The sequence below is a fragment of the Poecilia mexicana genome, unplaced genomic scaffold (genome assembly GCF_051168715.1).
Source record: "Poecilia mexicana isolate PSO_F unplaced genomic scaffold, ASM5116871v1 scaffold_7, whole genome shotgun sequence".
NCBI classification, from domain to species: domain Eukaryota; kingdom Metazoa; phylum Chordata; class Actinopteri; order Cyprinodontiformes; family Poeciliidae; genus Poecilia; species Poecilia mexicana.
Genome location: NW_028263376.1, coordinates 20,980,843 through 20,995,310, shown reverse-complemented (window position 1 = coordinate 20,995,310; position 14,468 = coordinate 20,980,843).

The window sequence follows — 14,468 nt, the reverse complement described above, 5'->3', positions numbered from 1 at the left end:
TCAGGTCCTTGACCCTCTCCATGCACCTTGGGAGTCGGTGAAGTTATACCAAAAAAGTTTGGAACTTCTAACAGTGACAGATCCAGAATTAAGTTGAGAGGAACACAAAAGAAAACCAAAGCACAATATCCTACAACCATATACTTTAGTGTATTTTATTACATTTTTTTTTCTAACACAAAGTACTGCATAGCTGTGAATTAAATGGCTGAATCACTTCCCCACCATGCAGTCAAGTTCTGCAGAGTTCTGCTAACGACCTCATTATTTGACTCAGGTATGTTGAAGCAGGGAGGAACCCATCTAAAAGTTGCAGGGCAGCAGCTGCCCTGGTCTAAACCATTTATTTGAAGCTCTGGCAGTATCCTTTGGATTGCTGTCCAGCTGGACCAGTCAAATTCAGCAAAATCAGAGCCAATATCAAACCACCCAAACAAAGGAAGCATATTGAGATCTCATCAGAACGATCAGACGCACCAAGAGCCAAGAATGACAAAAAAAAAAAAAAATTGCATGTTTGAGGTTTTAAGTGTTTATCAAGACAGATTATCTTTCTCTCTCCACTCTCTTCTCTTTGCATTTCTTTCTCTCTCTGTCTTACTCACTCTCCTTTATACCAGACTTTCTCATTTCACCAGCTTCTGTAGGCCTTTTCTTATTCATCCCTCCATTGCTGACCTTCTATTTATTTTCTCAATGATACCAGTATATATATATATATATATATATATATATATATATATATATATATATATATATATATATATATATATATATATATATATATATATATCTTAGAGTTACAAAACTCATCTAGTGCTAACCATTGTAAGACTATTTCTTGCTTCTTAACAGGCTGCTTATCCAAACAAAAGAACCAGGCCACTGGAGAGACAGTTTACATTGTTCTTTGTCACATATCTTAACCCAAGGACAGGAAGCATTCAAAAGCACACTATGTAAAGAATAAATGCCTCGCGGGTTCCTGCAGAACTCGATATTAAATCATACACATCCAATCCAAAGCCTCTGAAGTAAAAATTAAACTATTTTGTTGCAGCCTGACAGCAACAAAATATTCTAACTTTTAGAGGTGTAGTGCCTTCCTGACTTTACGTCTTTTCCAGGGTGGGCTCAGCAAGGGGATTCTCTGACGCCTCGTAACAGTAGTGAGTAAATTACTCCATTCAATTATCTGAGCATTTGCTCAATATAAATACCATCTGGGTCCTTGAAATAGATTAGTTTAAGGCCGTACTAAATTATTAAACTATTCCCAGCGAATGAGCCCCCATTCCCCTTTAAATGAGGCAGACTTATGGGGTTCCTGCTGAGCCTCTGGTCGTTTGACTCATTTGGCACTTAAATCACTCCTCCCAGGAGCGCTTTGACAGGACTCTCAACAGGAACATGAAAATAAGGGCCACAATCACTTGACCCTCGCCTCATTCTACTGCCCAAACAGTTAACCCAGACCTGGTCTAACAAGCATGGAGACAGAAGCAGAGGAAAATATGCAAAGGTTGTTACTCAGAGAGGCATTGAAAAACTATCTGTAACGCTTCGATTAATTGCTTTAATAGATTTAGCAGATACGCACTCTTGCACAATAGTTCATAGTTACCGCAGTTGCTTACTTTTTCTCTCTCTGCTTTGAAAGAAAACAGAGTTACAGGAAAGTACTTCTTATAATTTCTTTGAAGGTACAAATCAAAATGTGAACATGTGGCTGCACACACCATGCTGACACTGCTATGCTGTAAACTGACCCAGCTCCCAGCTGCAGTTGCTTTTATGCCTTGATACGCATGTTTCAAGACTGTCAATTTCCCCAGAGCTGTTAGGCCTGTAATGGATACATTTTTTGCTGTCTAGAAAGAATGAAACACCGTTCTTGCTTGGGATACTTTTTAGATTTATGAGTCATATAATATGAATAGTCAAAGTCAAAGGAATTTGGGAATAAATGTTGATGTTTTATCCAACATTTATTCCGAAATATATCTTCCAAATATATTTGGAAGACAATTCCAAATATATTTGAAGATATTTAGAGTTATCTTCAAATATAATTACACTTTGGCCAGACTGGGCCTGTTTGAGTCATTACCAGCAGCTGGTGACATAAAGGCTCAAGTCCTTTAAGTAAAACTAGACAGAAGCTCTTTGGTGCACACAGACATGTGCTTGATTCATAAAGACGGAAATAAAAGCTTGTACTCTGAAATTGTACACAATCAAATACAAAGTGCTTAAAATTCTGTAGTCTATCTATCTAATCTAGTGTTTAATTTAATACCATGCATCAACGTTTTACCCGGTTTCACAATTTGAAAGATATTTTAACAAAGACTTGTAGACATTCAAGTGCTTTATTCTTGTCTTTGCTTTCTAAAAGGCTTATTAGTAGACACGCTCTTCACAGCACTTCTCTTCAGATTACGGGGCTCAGGTGTCACAGAACGCGATTTCGTCACATTGAGATCCTTCATCATTTATTTCCACCTGGCATAGAAATGAAACACTGAAGAAAAGCACTGCTACCAGCATTAGGAAAACGCTGGGATACTTCATCAAAGAATGGATCATCAAAATTCACTTCCACAGAAAAATAACTTCCGTTATCTTACCACAGATCACGAGAGCCATTTTTCAGAAACCAAGTATAATGGAAATTATGAAAAGGCAATTTCACCCTTGGATAGAATTGGGGTGACCTAGTGCAGTAGATTTTAATGTTGGGCTGTAAACACTGAGAGACAGGCCTTCTGGTTGTTGACACATCTCCACAGTGAATGCTAATGTTTCATTACATTGCAACAAGTCAGCAGTTCAGAACGTAGAACAAGGACAGCAACTGAAAAACAAAGCTCCTTTTACCTGCACCCTCTACTCAGTTTATGTTCTCGTTTTAGAACAAATTAAGTTTGTTTTTATGATTATTCTTCTACTACTTGCAAATTGTTGACTGGGACATTGTCAAACTGTGCAACATTTGCATTTCTTTAGAAAAGTGACCTTTTTACAAAGTGACTTCAGAAGCAAGTCTTTTGTCCGTTATATCGAAGGTGATGCATTGTGTGCTTGTTTTGTCTGCATTTGAGGAAATACATAAAAATCAATTCATGGCTTTCATGATTATGCCATCCTTCCTTGGTCCTTGGAGGAATCTGAGATCCTTGAAATAGACTGACCTTTCATTCATCAATATCAACTTTGTTTTCTAATCAGCTCTTCAAGAAAAGCCACAAATCAATTGGGCAACACAATGTAGAGAAGGAAAAGAAGGAAAAAGATTTTTTTTTTCTTTTTGTATCAAATAAGCAAACTGTTAACTTGTGTATTTTGAAAGATGTTGCGTCGTCTCGGCTGAAAATGTGTGAACACTAATTTATAGTCAACGTCTACATACTTTGATCACAATAAACACGAGCGGAGTAATCACACTCGCCTCAGGGAAAGTTGTAGATGCCTTTCTTTAACAAGTAGCAGAAATGTATGCCATATTTCATGCATATGAGAAATGTTCAAACCCCCATGAATTATATTGATGCACTAAATAGAAAACCAAAAGTGTGGATAATGAACAGGGTATGCCAAACTCAAGAATAAATGAAAGCATAAAGGCAAGGCAAGGTATGCTTATTAGTGTAGCACATTTCAGCAACAAGACAATTCAAATTTCTTTACATAATGAAAACTTTAAAAAGAGTATATTGCAGTTGCATAATTAGCTAATAAACTCAAAACCCATGAAAAGGTTTCCAGAGCCATGAAACAGTCTCTCACTCTGGGTCAGTAGGCCACACAATCATGGGGAGGACTGCTGAATGGACAGACGTCCAGAAGACAGTCATCGACATCCTTCACAAGAAGAGTAAGCCGCGAGAGGTTATTGTTGAAGAAGCCGGTCATTCACACACTTCTGTATCCATGTGCATCAACAGAAGATTGAGTGGAAGAACGAAACGTGCTAGAAAACGTTTCACCAGCAGCATGGAGAACCACAGCGTTGGGAGGATTGTCAAGCAAAATCTAAGGAGGAAAAAGTCCAGAGTCTTATTTTTAGACGGAAGTAAATTCTGCATTTCATTTGGAAATCCGGGATCCAGGTTCTGTTTTCTAAAACTCAAAGCCTTTTATGTCACTAACATTTATATCGTACGACTCACAGGCTGATGAACAGGCTGATGTGGTGTCTCTTTGTTGTTCTTGTGGTGTGATTAACCTGTCTGGGACCTGTAACTCTGGCTAAAGTCAGGTCAGAGACACTGTTGCCAGGAACTGTTGACCCAGCTGGTGTCTGTGACTCTGACTATTTAATGCTTGATCTTGGATTGGTTAGACTTATTACTGCATGGCAGCCCACCTGGGAAGTTGAACTCAGGTCAGGTTGAAGTTAGGTTAGTCGAGCACTTAATAGCACACTATGGCTTGTTTCTCTCCATGTGCTGTCATGTTGCTCCGACTGTTAGTTTGACCCCCTGAGAGCAAGTTCTGAGTGTAAACAGCCTGGTCTGCTCCTTTAATGCTTTGTTTCTGTATTACAGAAAAATGATTTCATGCTTGAGAATAGTCCTTTTCATTTTCAGCTTGGTAGTTTTTTTCCACTTTGTTTCTTACAAAATAATTACCAGAGACTGTTTTTTTTCCCCTCCACTTTCTTTCACTCGAAGTGATAATCAAGTTTGAGAAATCAGCCCTTTCATTCATTCCACCTTTGTTCATAACCGCACATGATACTTACAGATTGATGAAAGAGCCCCCACCATGTGACAATGCACAAAAAAATGTCTTTCTATAAACAACCTATTCAAAATTCTCTCACATATTTAAAAACACTCGAATACTCAACAATACTTTCCACACAGATTTTGAATTATTGATTAAGTTGGTCGTAAGAACAAAGAAACAGCAAATGAATAATGGTAGAGATTAATAATTAATGGATGTATAGAGAAAAAGGCTAAAGTAACACACTCAGTTAAAGTTTTAGAAAATTACAGAAGACAGCACTTTTCACTTGTCTGGACTTTCCATCAAGTAAAAGAGATTGTTAAAGGAAAAAAAAAAAAAGTAAAGCAAAAATAAATCTGTTATGAACCATGATTTGCATTATCCATTGAATTTAGAGTGTTGAAATGTTTTACAGCTCAGACTTAAATGTGGAAAACATTGCCAAGGCTACCAAGTCCCATCCACTCGCATACATAATGATCCTCACCCAAACAAGGGAAAACAGCATTTCATCTTTGAGCATCTATTCAAGGTTAACAAATGTATGAAGGTTCAGCAAATTACCGTCTTTCACAACCAGCCATTTATTCATTTTGTGTCTGTGAAGCCATGCACTTGTATTTAGAATATATTTAAGAAGGAGAGAGAAAGTCCAACATGGTTTTCTTTTTTTTTTACAATTAAAAACTTGAAAAGTTTGCAGTTCATTTGCATTCGGCCCTGTTTTATTCTGATACCACTGAATAAACTCCGGTGCAATCATCGGGCCTTAAAAGTTAAAGCCTCTATTTATAGTTAATAAATAGACGTAATTTAATTTCAGTGTAAATGCATCTGCTCTGTGAATGCCTCTGGCCTGTTTGACAACATTTGTGGGTAAGCATTATGAAGTCCAATAAACACAGGCCAGGGAGAAGTTCATCAAACAATCTCCCAACCTTTAATGAAGGACTGCGCAATCAGTTGTGAATTATTAAATAACATTCCAGTTTATTAAATACATCTGTGTACGCACTGAGCCAGTAATAAAACCTATTTCATAAAGAAAAAAAAGAGTACATAAGAGTCGTTTGTATCAGGAGCTCTATTGCAGCGTACAGGAGAGAAAATGACTGAGTCAAATGTGTGACTTTTGAAAGAGAACATGATGGTATTTACTGAGTCATCTGAACTGAGAGGATTTTTAAGTAAAGGTTTAAAGCTACGTTAAAAGCAAGTGGTTCATGTCCATTTACTAAGGATGGATTAATCATGTCTAAAATGGGAGCAGTAATCAAAAGGAGAACGTCTTTAATTTTTAAACTTTCTGAGGGGTGCTGTTGAGCTATTTACATTGGGACATTTGCAGAACCCTTAAATTATGTAAATTTCACTCAAGGCTGATGCATCTGCAAAATTTGGTGAGTTTTCTTACATGTTTAGACCTCATAAAACCCAATTCATTTGTGGGAAGAATAATAAACACTAACATTACAATATGCCTTTGCAGCCCTTTAAGCTGTTTGGGGCTAATTAACATTCAAATTAAAATAGGCTTTCGCAGTGCTTTCGCTGCTTGGGCTTGATTACAATCTGTGGCAAAACATGAAAATGGATGTTAACAGCTTTTTCTCAAATTTGGTTTGACTGACCTTGAGCTATTTTGCAGAGAGCAGAGAGAATGTGAAGAAACTCCTGCCCACACCTGAGACTTATCCAAAAGGAAGTGTAACTGTAATTGTAGAAAGTATTGATAGAGGGCAGGGGAGGTAAAAACGAATAAACGTCACACCTTTTAAATGTATATTTGTAAAAACTAAAACTAAAACCACACCTTGGAAGACAATAGGAGATGCCAGTGTTGGAGAAGGTTAAGTTTAGGTGATAGCGCTTTGAACTTACAAATATGTCTGTACAGACTGTTACCTTTGAAACATGCTTTAAACAGTTTTATTCCAGGGCAGAGTCAGGTTTTGGGGATAATTTTCCTCATCCAAGTCAGATGAGGTGTGTGTGGTAATTTACAGTGTTGTAGCTCCACCCACACTGGACATATAAGTGTCCGGGTGGTGCAAGATGGAGGCCACCACAAAGCATTTGCGCTAAGGGGATTCAAATAGCTAGCAACATCCCTGGTGACTTCTGACCTCTTTTTATCCTTTCTTCCTGTCTTAGTCTGTTGGACACATGCAGAGATAACAAGATGTCTTGTTTTAAGCACGTCTAGGGTAATAGCATCACAGAAGGCAGTTGTGTTGGTGCTGCTTACCATCACTTCCCCTCACTCTGACCATAAACAGTCTCACACCTGAGGCACAGGGACCATAAAAAGCACCAATCTAAAAACCAGTGTGCTCCGAACAAAGTGCTCCACTTTGACAGTCTGTTCTCTTTGTAATTACCACATCTTGCTTGGGCTCATTAAAAATTCATCTTCCATCAACCTGGAACGCTCCAGCCTGGGTATTCCGGTGACAGGCTTTTTCACACTAGGGTTGGGAAGGCATCATTTTCTTTTGTTTTCCCATGTGGCACTGCTCACAGTAAAAACATACCTTTCTTATAACAGCTTTCCTTCCTTAGCGTCACTGTATGTTTCCCCTCGTTCTGCAGTCTGTTGGGCAAGCTCTCTACTCTTGAATCACAAAGTAACTAAATATTGAATGGAGCAGAAAATCACTTCTATCCCACAGGATTATGTCTGAGAATGGCAAAGCTTGGACACAATTTGGGTTAAATCTATGTGATGGTGATGCATTTAATAAGAGAAATGGGTCAATTCAATGTACTGAGCTGTATTTGTCCTCCGTGTCTTAAAAAGCCGACAGAACGCCCATCTCACTTCACCTGTTTACAGAACAAACCGCGCAACAAATACAAATTAAAAGCTTAAAACTTTAACAGAATTTATAATCTAATTTACGACGTACCAGACAGAAGGAAATATTGCATCTTCTAATGAACTTGAAGAAACATTTTACTTTGACTATAAATAAACTATACTCTATACTGGGTAAGGGCGTGAGCCAATAGTTTGCTCATACTTCTACAGAGTCACTGTCATGATTTGTGGATGGTGTAGGATCCAATAGCAATCAAGCAGAGATGGCAATAAATGAAAACTAAAAACTTACAAAGTAACAAGGCGAACACAGAACAGGAACAACAGGATCCAGGTACAAGAATAAAAAGTGAACAAAGGAAGAAGCCTGCTGTGAGAGTAAATTAATGGAGCTTTTAAACAGAGGAGCTTGACTACGGACAAGGAACAGATGTCTCATTGGTGCAGGTGAGAGAGGGGACCAGCATATCTCCATATTTTCTCACTAAGGGAAAATATTTTAAGTGACTATTTTCACTTTTTAATCAGTATGATATCCGTCCCACCTTCTGTGAATGTTGTCTCCTGTTCACTGTCTTTATCAGGCATTAGAACAAGAAAATCTGTCAAATTTGCCAAATATATTATTGCCAAATATTTTATTCAAACTCCTTTAACTTTCATTTATAAATTTGGTAACTGGAAAATGCACAAGAACTGTTGTCAGAGTATATGAGTGCTCTTCTGTTTTTTTAGGAATTCAAACAGAAAACTAACGTGGCTGTTTATTTGTTTGAAGGAAATTAAACAGCATCCCAGTAGTTCTGCATGTTAGGAAGGAGGAAGAGCTTTAATGGGACAATCAAAGTACTGTACAATTCCTCCAAAGGAAAGTAAGTTGATTAGGAAAAGCCCTTTGTCTTGGCAATGTGTTTCTGATTTGCTCTTTCATCTCAGTTCTCATTAATAAGGTTTCAATGTTTGATCTGTTTCAAATGAATTACTCAGCAGTGTGTTGAAAATAGTTTTACCTTTTTGGAAGTATTGTAGATGTGAAGAAGAACTAATGTGTCTTTGTGTTTATTAGAAAGTCCTGGTTTTGAACACTGCACAGAATAAATGATCCATTTAAAATCTGTTACAAGAACAATGTTTAAAAACCACAGGGGAAAAAAAGCCTTCATTTTTATTACAGGTAATCAAAATGTGGTTTCCGTAAATAAGGTGAAGGGGAATGGATGAGACATTACAGCCAGAAGACTTTTAAACAAATAGTCAGAAGATTGTCCGTGTGTGTGTGTGTGTGTGCGCTGTGCCTGTGATTCTCAGATGAACCCAAAATAAATAAAGAATGGTGGTCTGTAGTCTTCTTATTTCAGTAGAACAACACAAATTTGTCTGGACTTGCTTTAATCATAGTCAGACAAAAAGAGAAGAAAGTCAGAGGGAAAAAAAAACCATGCAATTGGATTCTGTTATACTAATAAAAAAAAAATTCTTGCCGATTTCAGCTGCAGAAATCTTTTTTGTGTCTCCTGAATGAAAAGCAGCAAACTTTGGACTGAGCTTTATTTATCATATCATATCATATTATGTCAGATCATAAGGCTTTTCTTTTTCATGACGCTTTTTATTGGCCACTTAGGTGACTTATTTTCCTTGTCACTCTGTTTTACTCTATCAAACAGAATCTCAATAAATGATTTTGCAGTTTGTGGCTGTCACTGAACAGCAGCTAAAACGCTGTATGTATTTACACATTGATCATGCACTCATTTGGCTAACTGTTCCTTGTGACCCATCGTTGTATCTTTTAAGCAGAACACTTTGCTCCATATTATGATAAACGATCCAGGCTAATTCTTAAATGAACACATTTTTACTACAGATGCAGAAGAAGCCGTTTATCCCACATGATCATACAGGGAAATAAGTGGCTAATCATTATGTGCAGCATTTTAAAAAGTTACACTGCACTGCAGTTTTGCATCACATTATTGAAGTAGCTCTCTCCCTCATTCCACCTTTTTTTTTTTGCAAATATCCAGCATTTAGTAGGTAAAGCTATAAAGAAGGTAATTAATCATTTAAACCAAACATTTAAACAGGCATTTTAGTTTCACTTTAGCATATTGAATGAAACTAAACAAAATGTGCTTTCCCTATTGTTGGTGTTCTTACCTGAGTAACATAAAGGTTTGTTGCACAAAGGGATGGATGGTATTTAATTAACAAAAGTTACTTATGGTTGGCTTTTGCTTTATAAGCTTACAGGTAAAACAGATTTCTTGACTCTTAACTTTTGAAATAGGAGAAGCAAACATTGCTTGCCGACTGCTTTTTGAATGTTAACCCTAAAACAGAGCAAAACAAAAATGTTGGATAAATACTTTTCCTCTTACTTCTTCCATCGGTCATTCACCATCTACTTGCACTCCTTTATTTACAATTCACAACCACTTTTTGCATTTCATTTTCTGTTAATATTCTCTCTAGTTTGCCTCAATTCCACATTTCTCTTTTATTCTCCCCTGCTATGATGAGAGAATGATTGCCTGTCCACAAAGAATGCTCATCTACTTTGTTACACAGGTGCAAAAAGGCAGGTTATTCTATAATTTTTTTCTCTCTCCTGGCTCCCGAGGACCAAAGCAAAAATAATAATGATGATGCTTTTATTATTATTATTATTATTATTTTCTTTCGAAGATAGAATAACAGGAAAGCTATTTAACATTAATCTGTCGTTTAGGACGGTTGTAGCGCGGGTTGTGCTCGCAGAGCCCCAGTGGAGGACGAGAGAATGCAGAATTGAAAAGCTAGTCATGAATAAATATGACACCACTTTTTTTTTTTTCCTACTCCTTATCGAGGTTGCCCAGAGAGAGGTGGGAAAGGAAGCGCACTGATTACTGCATCTGCTCAAGACGCTCTGAAAGCATATGTCTTGTTGATGATAGGGCACATAAGTGCATGAAGTCATCACACAAAGCTGTTGAGATTGGCATACTGGCTCATAGCACTGTCTTTATAACATCAACTTATAATTCTGCCTGTATTTGGCCATAATGTTTTATGACTCCATAAAGACCTTGAACACTCAATCATAGCTTCTTGATTGTTGGGTTTAGATTAGCTCCAAGTTCTTCTTTGCATGTTCCTGAATACGTAATCACATACTGGCTTACTGGGTGCCTACTTGATGAGCTTTTATTTACATGTTTTCCTTATAGACAGCAACTTAAAATAAAAGAAAGCAACTTTTATATATATATATATATATATATATATATATATATATATATATATATATATATATATATATATATATAATACTCATTTTGCAAAACAATGCATCCCAATACCAATAATGCCTGAGTGCATCTGCTCATTGCTATGATGATCTCTTGCCGTGTCCGAGAGGCTTAAAAGCTAACTGTACTTTATGGAATTGAATCAATAAAAACAGAGGAAGGGCGAAATGACTCAGGTAAACATGTGGAAACAGCATGAAGCTGGAGGATGAATTGTTTCAAATAATGATGGTGTTTAATGCTCAGCCAGGCCTCTTTGTGGAATGGGCTAATGCGGGGCTTTACAGTGCCCCCTCTGAGGACTATTCTGAGCACAGCGTATCACTCATTGCCTTCTCCTGCCTCTCGGCACACTTCCATGAACACACATTTGCAGGCGTTCCCACGCGCCCAACTCAGGTATTCTCTGGCTGTTCCTGTTTTTGTTGGCCTTTTCTCTCTCCCTCCAGTTTCCCTTAAGTGATTGAACGAAATATTACAGTGTGTGATGCTTTTAGCTGCAGAGGAGCTTAAAAAGACTCTGGTCCAGCAGTAAGAGCAAACTGGAAAACTGCTGGTATTCAGCTAAAGCAGGCAGAATATTGCATGAAAGTGCAGTCATACAAGTGAAATGTTTTAAACTTTCAGTTTTCTTAATTTTAATGATTATGGCTTAGAAGTAAAGAAAACCCAAAATTCAGTGTATCAGAAAATTTAAATATCACATTAGACCAATGAAAAATGGATGTAGTAAGCATAAATGTCAGGCTTTTGAAAAATATTTACATTTTTCTTCACTCAATATTTGGCAGAGCCTCCTCTTGCCTGAATTACTGCATCAGTGCGTCGTGGCAAGGAAGCGATCACCCTGTGGCACCATGTAGGTGTAATGGAAACCCAGATTGCTCTGATAGCTGCCTTCAGGTCATCTGCCTTGATGGGTCTGGTCTCTCATCTTCCTCTTGATAACAGGCCATAAATTTTCAATGGGGTTCAGGTCAGGGGAGTTTGCTGGCCAATCAAGAGCAGGAACACAATGGTTCATTGAACCAGCTTTTGGTGTTTTATCAGTGTAGGCTGGTGCCGAGTGCTGCTGGAAAATAAAATCGCCATCTTGTCGTCTTCCCTCAGCTTGTCAGCAAAGTGAAGCAGGAAGCGCTCTAGTACTTCCTGGTAGACAGCTGCGTTTACTGTGGACTTCAGAAAGCACAGCGGACCAACAGCAGCAGATGACATGGCAACCCAAAACATCGCAGACTATGGAAACTTCACATTGGAAAACAGGACTCTGGACCATTGCGCAGCAACCCAGTTCCTTTTCTCCTAAGTCCAGATCAGATGCCTTTAACATTGTCTCTGGTTCAGGAGTGGCAATCCTCTAAAGGTTATGGTTCTTCCTGTTGGTGGTGTTGAGAATAAATAATTCTGTGTTTTCCTCTATCTCTTTTAGCTATTTGCATGCTCGTACACATGCACTCACACAGAGCACAAGCCGTCAAAGCTAAGGTTAAAGGAAATGACACACTCGGGATGCCCTCTTTAAGGCGTAGCTTAGATAGAGGCCAACGAAGAGAACTACAGACTGTTATTAGATGCCATTTTGCTCTGTTAGCCTATAAGTAAAGCATAAACAAATGGACCAGTGCAGTATTTTTAGTCTTAATAAATAGAATTCATGAATTCAACTCTTCTTCAACCTCATACGCCAAGAACCTAAATGGAGAAAGGATCATTCTCCCAAACTGGTGCACCATTTCCCTACATATCTCCTTCTTCCACTCAATTTTCAGTTAATATGGTAGGATACAGAACTCTCCTTGTGAAGGGTGCTGATGACTGTCTTCTGGACAAATGTTATGTCAGCAGTTTTCCCTATTATTGTGTGGCCCACTGACCCACAGAGACATTGCAGAGGCTCAGGAAACCATTACAGGTGTTTTGAATTAATTAGCTGACTAAGATGTGACATCACGAGTTTCCATTATTGACCTTTTCCACAGCATTCACATTTTCTGAAGTTTAAGCTTCCATTATGTGGAAACCATAATTATCAAAATTAGAAGAAGAAAAAAAAACCTGAGTATGTCGCTTTTTACATAATGATTCCAGATAATCCACTGAAATCACAGGCAAGAAATATTATAATTTTTTAAAAAATGTACTGGTATGAAGAAAACTCATAGGGCACTTCTTACACGCCATCAAGCAGGCAGCCAAAAAAAAAAAAAAAAGTTATTGGGTTTCAGGTCACTGTCATTGCTGAATGATTTTAAGCAACTTGATAACATGGTATCTAGAGGGAGAAGTGTATGAATACCAAGCAGATGAGATGACATCTCACTTACATCAGTGTCTCTCTGATTGACATACCTGGATGGTGAGGCAGATTGTGTGCACATAAACACTTTTTTTTTTTTTTTTGCTCTGGAATAGCTTGTCAGTGTGACAGATTTCATCTATGCCAAAATTCCCTTCCAACCACTATTAGGGGAAATCTTGGTCATTTATCTGTTACTACTAGTCTTTAATGTTGTTATTCTCTATTAGTTTTCTGAAAAGCCTCCAGCTTATTAAAACAGGCTGTAAGTGCAGGCTTTCTCCAAAGTGGCATGAAATCTCTTCATATTCTTGATTTTAGTGTGATTTAAGGCAATGGAATATATATATTTTTTTAAATCACTGAAGCCGCCGACTTGCACAGCAATCTTATTGTTTATTAGAGGAGCCTGATTATTATAAAAGAACAAGGTTCAGTTTTGATTTTATTTTTTTTTATTTGTGAGTGCCTATATGACAGAACATGGCCACCTACATTTCATTTCCTTAAAATCACCTGGTTGACAGTGCTTCTGCTTCAAATGCATACCACCTTGGCATGTATGAAACTCCTTTTAAAGAGAAAGTCAACGGAGAAGCCTGACTGTCGGATTTAATTCACATCTATCTACATATTTTGTTTTCTTCAACAGTCATGGGATCCTGAAAAACAGTTTCCATGAAGGCACAGCCTGTTTTTCCTGGTAGCCCTTGTATTTTGAAGGTCAATTCCATTACCATGTAAATGAAAAACGATGTGCTGCAGGCAGTGATTTTTAACTTTAATTGAGACATCTTCTGTTCTGTGAGTCCAAGAGTCATTCAAATTCCTATTTATTTAAAAATAATTTGGAGGATATAGAAACTTAAAACAAAGTTAAGTTAATTCATTTAGTACTGATGCATAAAAAAAATTATGAAACAAAAAGACGTGTCACACCTGTGCAGCATAGGAACTTGCAAATCAAGTCAATGTGCCTTCGTGGTCTGCTATGTCTCCTCTTCTCCTCCAGCCTTCAACCAAAGACTCAATGGTTGTGAATTACTGTACATGCCAATGTTTGATGAGAGTCATTACTACTTCTGTTATTGCTTTAAACTAAGAGAGGCATTAATGGTGCAGGGCAGCTTTTAGCAGATCCACGACTTCGTTACGTGTGACATGTCTTTCCTTGCTCAAAAGCCACCACTCCAAACTTGTGAGCCACAATTCTCAAGCCAACGACTCTTCCTCCAGCACCACAACTATTGATTGAATTCCACAGGGCTTTGAGCCAAGACCAACATTTTTTATTTTATTTTATTTGAGAGAACAACACAGC